Here is a 7357-nt window from a genome sequence, read left to right as displayed (position 1 = left end):
TAAGGAAGGTTCCATGAGGTGCCTATTCTGTTGGGATGAAGCAGAGATAGTATCTGGACTCAACATCTAGAAGGTCTATAAATCAGCGGCCCATCTTGTCTTGTCTGTTAAGACATGTGGATCCCATCTGCACAGATGTTTCTCTCTCTCTCTCTCTCTCTCTCTCTCTCTCTCCTCCTAGAAGAAAATTAAATATATGATCCCATTAATCCTCACAGATCAGCCACACAAAGGCACTAACGAAGCTATCGGAATCACTTTTCTTGGGTTATCCTGAAATATAAGGAAAGATAAGTAGGTTTCTAAAAATCGATCCAGTGGATTTACTTGGCTTTAAAACTGAGTATTAAGTATTCAGGCCTAACACCAGATAATCATAAAGATTTAGATGGTAATACATGCTGCTCTCTTGTTTTTAAGCGGACATTTTTCATAAAAGCTATGTGTGTGGACATCACTGGAGTAAAATGCTCAGATTCCAGTTAGTGTTTTTAAATATTTGCATGTTCTTTTGAACTGTATTCAAGTGGAGAGACAGAAAAAGGCAAAGCTAATGAACAGTGGACAGTAGAAATGGCCATTTATTTTATTTAAAACGTTAAAAGCTCCAGAACCAGGCTTGAGGACAGAATTTTTAAACAAATAGCAGCACTCAATATAAACAAATTTTTGGTGTACAAGGAGTTAATCTTCCTTTCTGAAGTAGTTTTTTTCATCAACAGCTTCTCATCTTCTCTCTTTTTGGAGGTTAAAATGTTAGTACACTTTTCAAGCGAGGAAGGGATGGGAGCTAAAGATACGGACCTGAACAGAACTTTGCCTGTTATTTTAAGCAGGAAGATAAATATTTAATGAAGGGACCCAAGGAACAACAGTTGTAGTCGGTATCGGCTGAACAGGCACAAAAGAGCAACAGCAGCGGGCAGGACGCTCATTTTGGCATTTGAAGTAGAAAAGGCAGTGCCTGACCTTTTTAGTATATAAAATATAAATAAATATATATGATATAAAGTAGAAAGGTAGTATCCTCGAATGAAATCCGACGCATTCTAGGCTCCTAGAGTGTTTTTCAAATTCAGATTTTCAAGTGCTCATCTAGAAGCTGTTGAAAGACTTTGGGATGAATTCCCAGCTGTTTAACATTTCAGTGCTTTCGAGAAACTGTTGGTGCTCGGTTCCAAAGCAAATTTAAGTTGTCACCACGCACGGGGGTCTCAGACGTCTGAATTCTTTTTGGAAGGATTCTGGATAGAGCAATTTCGTGATGTAGAAAAAACCTTACATATCGTGTTCTCAGACGGAAGCTAGCAGTTCTTTGAGAAGGGAAAAGGAAAGCTGGTGTGGGATTTTGAAGAGCACCTTCAAAGGTGGCCAGGAAACGTCCACAGAAAGGAAGGATGGTCCCGCGGGGAGTTTGCGGGGCAGAGCACGCTCGCCAGCACAGCGTGTGTGCGCCGAAAGCTGACCGGACGGACACATCTCAGACTTTTCCCTTAACCTCTCTTTCCTCAAATGGGGCAACAAATACCCCTCGAGGTGCGAGCGGCACGGCTGGCACGCGAGTGTGGCCAGGACAGGCAGGCATGGACCGCGAGGCTCGGGCGCGCGGGGAGTTACTGTATCTCTCCCTGGCGTCCCTTTCTGGTGACACAATGTTGCCGGGACAAACGATCGTCCTGCAAGTCAGCGGGGAGCGAGCGCGCCGGGGCGGGCACGTGCTCTTAGCAATGCTTGGCTCTAAAATGAAGAAGGAAAATACAGCTCAGCAGACCTTGAAAATGCTGTGCAAGCACAGCCCAAGGCTTTGCCAGCCCGGCGCTGGGCAGAGCTGGGAACAGCGGCGAAGTTCCTAAGCCCGCGGGGTGAACACGGCTGCTTCTCACAAAGGGCCGAGACTGAATCAGAAACTGACCCCGGGCGGGGAAGCGGCAGCATTTCGGGCGCGGCCGGGGCTGCCCCCCTCGGTCGCTCAACCTCTCCCTGGACCCTCGCGGCGAGACGAGTGAAACCGAGAAGGCTGGAGACGCCAGACAGGAGGCCGCCGGTGCTAGAGGGAGCCCGGAAGCCCGCGCTCCCCGCGCTGCCATTCGTCATAAAGGCCGCGGCTGAGAGCCCCAGCGCCACTGGAGTCTCTGTGGCGCAATCGGTTAGCGCGTTCGGCTGTTAACCGAAAGGTTGGTGGTTCGAGCCCACCCAGGGACGCTCCTCCTTTTACGAGGCGATCTCCGCCGGTTTTGTACAAACTTCACACTTCAACCCCTTCAGCCCCCTGGGAGGCGCTGGGTGGATTCCAGGGGGCCCCTCCTCTAACCGCTTTCAGCTCCTGGCCGCCAGGTGGGCGCTGAAAGGCTCCAGCGAGCTGCGGAGCGGGGACGGATTCACAGTGCGCCGGCAGGCGCCACAGCAACTCCAAGCAGTCCCCGAGGCATGGGCAGCACCGCCTCAGACCCTCTATCGTGTCCTGAATTTCAACAGTGGCAAGTTCAAGCTGTAAGCTGATTTTACATGGCGCGGGGATTCAGCTCAGTGGTTCTGGCGCCGGCCTTGCAAGCGCAAGGTCCCGAGTTCAATTCCCTGCACGAAAAAAGACAAAAGAATAAGTGAACTGTAATTAAACTCGCATTTTACTGAAGCGTGGCTCACCTTTTGTCGGTTCCAGTGAGTGTAAACATACTACCGGTCTAGACTTAAACATTTCATTATTCATTATATTTTTGTCAGAAATAAATCCCTGTTCTTATGTACTCTAAGATCACGTAGATGATCTATTTCACTTTCGCTATTAAAGTGCTGGCATTTTGTGGAAAATGGCACAAACTTGTAAAATTTCCCATTGATTCATAAAGGGAGAAACCAATTTTACAACTATGTGATTATTAAACTTTTAAAAAATTTCTGAGAAAGATTGAAAGGGAAGCTGCTACCCTAATTTACACCGACGTTCTATGGGTATATCGCCTTTTACTTCACGAAGTGCAAATCCTTTTCTGATTCTATTCCGTGAATATATGCGACCTTTGAAAAGTAATCATAGTTTCATCATCATAATCATTGTCTTGGGTATACATTACAGATATCTGAAAGACAGTTTTAAACAGAAGTGTAAAACCGGATGCATCACTGGGCTCCATGGCCTATGCCGGTCGTCCCAGCTGCTTACCTGGGAGCCTGAGGCAGGAGGATCACTTGTACCCAGGAGTTGGAAGCCAGCCTGAGCCATGCAGGGAGACACCCTGTCTACTGGTAAAAACAAAAGTATCTCTTTCCTGCAAATACATGGTTTTATATTCTTCTTTACACATATTTTACATGTGTCCCTCCCACCAGGTTTCCATGTTACTGGTATTAGTCCTTTTTCTGAATACCACAGGCTGGGAAATTTATGAAGAATAAGGGTTTATTCAGCTCACAGTTCTGAAGGCTGGAGAGTTCAGGATGCCCTAGCTACAATCCAGCGAGGGACTTTGGTGGTGGGGTCTCCCTTCCTCTCCTTATAAAGCCACTAATGCTATTGTGGGGATCCCACAATGACCTGCTATGTAGTTCTCATTCCTCCCTGGGGGGCCGCACCGCCAGATCCTATTAACATGTGATTTGGGGGACTAAGATCCCAATACCTGAGCCCCAGGGAACATGCCTAAAGTGTGGGATTCATCAAAGCTAACTGCTATGCGTGCTACTGGTTTGCCAGGCACTGTTCCAAGCGCTTTTATGGGCTGAGGTCTGCAACACCCACGGCCCCGCAAGCTCACTCCTGCTGCTGCTGCTGCACATGGGAGCTGTGGGTCAGCGTCATGACGGCCTGAAGTCTCAGATGGGAACCTGAGGAGTGGGCCCAATGCTCATGCCCCTCACTGCCATGTCATCTACGTGCAAGTTCTCTCTTCTAAAATAGTTACCGGAGTAACTAGTTAATGTAAAACCCAAAGTGATGTTTTAATTGGTTCTTATCAAGTTTCATTAATACCTTGCACCTTGTGTCATGAAGCAAGTAGAAAAACAACGCTGAACAGTCACAGAATGCTAAAAATGCACTGTCCGACTACACATGGATTGTAGTACTTGGTTTTAATCGAATGAAAACTGTTATGGTTTGTGTCTAGATGTCCCTCCAAAGCCTCATGTGGTCCTAGGCTATTTCAGAGGTGGCTGAATCTAGAGTGTGTGATTGATTCATGATGGGGCCAGGCCCGAGATACTAGGATAAGGATGTGAGCGCTACCGCCCTAAGTGGTCTGAATAAGAGAAAAGGTGCAGAAAGATGCTGTGAAGTCCCCTTGTTGCTTTTGCTGCTTCCACTACCGTGAACTGTTGCCCCTCAGCCAAGCTGCCCTGCTTTGGAGCCAGCCGATTATGGACTGAAACCTCTACAAACTGTGAGCTAAATAAACCCTTTCCTCTTTAACTCTGGGTGTCCAGTGTTTTGTCTCAGGAACAAGAGAAAAGTAACTAAGACAAAAACTCTGTGGGAACATGAAATCTTAGTGTGAGCTGCATCTTTGGGCAGCAATTCCACAGCACTCAGGTAGAGGAGGCAAGATTAGAGACAGAGGCAGGTTGGCACAAGCAAACCATGGAAGAGGAACAGAAAGAAAGAATGGCTTGGGGCAATGGCCAGTAGTCTAGAGTCAAGGGATCCCTTGTCCCCAGCTGATGTTTGGGAACTGGGGTGCCCAGACAGACCCCTGTTGCAGAAACTTCATGAGATAGTGCCAGGGTTTGCAGTTGATAGGTGCTAGGTGGCAGTTTTAAATTTGTTCTTAAATGTCTAAGGATATTCTGCTTCACCCTATCTGGGGGATTAATAGGGTTTAGAGGCCGGAAAATAAGGAAAGACAATTGGATAAGAATGAAAGTAGGGTGCTAAGAAAAAAAAACTTCCCTTTATTCTAAGTAGTTGATCTTATTATGTGGGCAAGCACTGGGCACATTTCCTTTTACAGGGCCATTGTATTTAGATAAGAAAAGTAGGACTATGCAAGATGGCATATGCTGTAATCCCAGTTTACTCAGGAGGCTGAGACAGGAGGATCATAAGTTCAAGGCCAGCCTAGGCAACTAAGGGGGGCTGCAGCTCAGTGGTAGAACACTTGCCTAGAGTGCACAAGGCCCTGGGTTCAATCTCCAGTACCACAACACAAAGAAAGGTGGGAAATATTTTTGGAAAGCTTGCTTAAATATTCATGTGTGGTGGACTGACTAATGGTCAACTTGTAACGCCCAGCTGAACCGAATCAGTGTGGTCTGGGTGGGCATGGAGGATCCACCTGAGTATTGTTACCAATAGCCATAAAGAGAGAACTGGAGGGGGAGATCCTGGCCTCTGGTCTTCACCGTGAGCCTCACTTTCTGGCTCCAGTGTGGATCCCTCAGCCTCGTGGCACAAATCCTTCATCTCACCAGCATAGGTTTTCTGGTTTCCACCACGGGTCTTTGGGCCTTCTGGGTGCAGATCCTCAATACAGACAAGCATGAGACATCGCCATGGGCTCTAGGCCTCTGGTTGGACTCAAGGAGAACATTGCCTTGGACTCTAAGCCTTCAGCTGGACTTGTGTGGGACATTGCTGGGATCCAGGCCCTCAGCTGGATTCTTTGGGCCTCTAGTGTATGGTAATCTCTTCCTTTGCATTTGACTCTTTGGGTAATTATCATAAAATGTTATAAAATATGTGTCCTGTAGCAAATGTATTCCCTTGCCAAATCCTGCTGACTACAACATCATGGGTGCATTGGCTTTGTAAAGTTTTCACATGTGTTCATTATAGATGCTATTTTTGAGGAACTTTGTTTTATTCTTATTTTTTTTCAGTCTATAATACTAACTGAGCCCAGATATATGTTGAGATCCTTTAGAGCATTAAAGGCTAAATAGCATTTAAAAGACTATGTAGAATATCTGAATATGTAAATATGCTTCCAAATATTGTTAAATACTTGTATACTTAAGCTGCATATATAAAACCTAAGGAAAACTCACTGAAGTAATGTAATAAAAGATGAACCCATTGCTGTGGTTTAAAAACTCATTAGCAAATGTAATCATGTAATTCAGGAAAGGACAAGATAGGTAAGAGATACAAAAAAATCATAGATCTGTCAGAAAAGTTGTAGAAATCGACCACATTGAATATTTTTTTATCGCAAATACTTCTTGACATCAAAGTGGAGACTGGGAGGAAGTCACATCTTACTAGATCTCCATTTTCATTTCCGACACCTGCTGGGTGAGTGAAGCCAGCGCCAGGGGTGCCAGATTGAGGTGGCAGGATGCACCCTTGTACGTGTAGCACAGCCCTCTGGGGGCCCCCAACCCCATGTCCCACTGTATTCTCAGTGAATGCACCAGAGGGCATTTAATAGAGGGTCATCCTACAAAATATTTGACCCATGAAACTCAACCTGTCCAGGTCCTCAAAAACAAAGTCTGAGAAACTCATAGTTGAGAAGAAAGAACGTAAGGAGGCATGACAAGTAAATATAAGGTGGCAGGGGCTGGGGATTTAGCTCAGTGGTTTTGCTGCCTGCTGTGCAAGCGCAAGGACCCAAGTTCGATCCCCGGTACAAAAAAACCCCTATATATATATATATATATATATATATATATATATATATACACACACACACACACACACATGGATATATATATGGTGACATGTGGATGGGACGTTGGAACAAAAAAAGACATTAGGTAAACCTAAATGAAGGATGGGCTTTAGTTAATAATACGTCAACATTGGCTCGTCTATTGTAACAGGCATACCGTTCTAATGTAAGATGTTAATAACAGGAAGCTGGATGTAGAGTTTACGGGTAGTCAGTGTTATTATCTCTATTTTTGTAAATCTAAAACTTTTCTGAAAAATAAAGTATTATAAAAGAAGAAAAAGATGGCTCTGAAGAACAGGAGGGAGAGGACTGAATTTTCAATATGTTGACGGATGAGTAACAAAAACACACAAAACTGGATCCATACCTCACACCATACAGACATCAGTTCCAAGTGGATCATAGACATAAATGTGGAAATGAAACAACACCGTTAGAAGACGCATGGGTAAATACCGTCATGACCTCCTAATAGGGAGTTTCTTAAATAAGACGGAAAAGAATCTCCACCCACCACAAAGGTAAAATAGACGAAAGCCAGAGGTAGCTGGGTGTGGTGACTCACTTGTGTAATCTCAGCACTCTGGAGGCTGAGGCAGGGGAGTCTCAAGTTTGAGACTTGTGCAACGTAGTGACACCCTGTCTCAGAAAAACAAAAACTTAAAAGGACCATGATATAGCTCAGTACAAAGTTCCTGGGTTTAATCTCCTCTACACACACACAAAAAGACATTATTAAAGGAACAATA

General features: G+C 45.2%; 1 non-coding gene across 1 annotated transcript; it reads left to right on the top strand.

Moving 5' to 3' along the window:
• The first annotated feature begins 2128 nt into the window (after nucleotides 1-2128).
• Nucleotides 2129-2202, top strand: Trnan-guu (transfer RNA asparagine (anticodon GUU)). Its single transcript has one exon. It is a non-coding gene; the product is annotated as a tRNA-Asn (tRNA).
• The last annotated feature ends 5155 nt before the right edge of the window (nucleotides 2203-7357 follow it).

This window comes from Heterocephalus glaber, unplaced genomic scaffold (genome assembly GCF_053883595.1).
Source record: "Heterocephalus glaber isolate CG9 unplaced genomic scaffold, H.glaber_assembly_v1.0 deba00000768, whole genome shotgun sequence".
Classification (NCBI taxonomy): Eukaryota; Metazoa; Chordata; class Mammalia; order Rodentia; family Bathyergidae; genus Heterocephalus; species Heterocephalus glaber.
The sequence above is the reverse complement of the archived record's forward strand: the minus strand, read 5'-3'. Positions and strand labels throughout refer to the sequence as shown.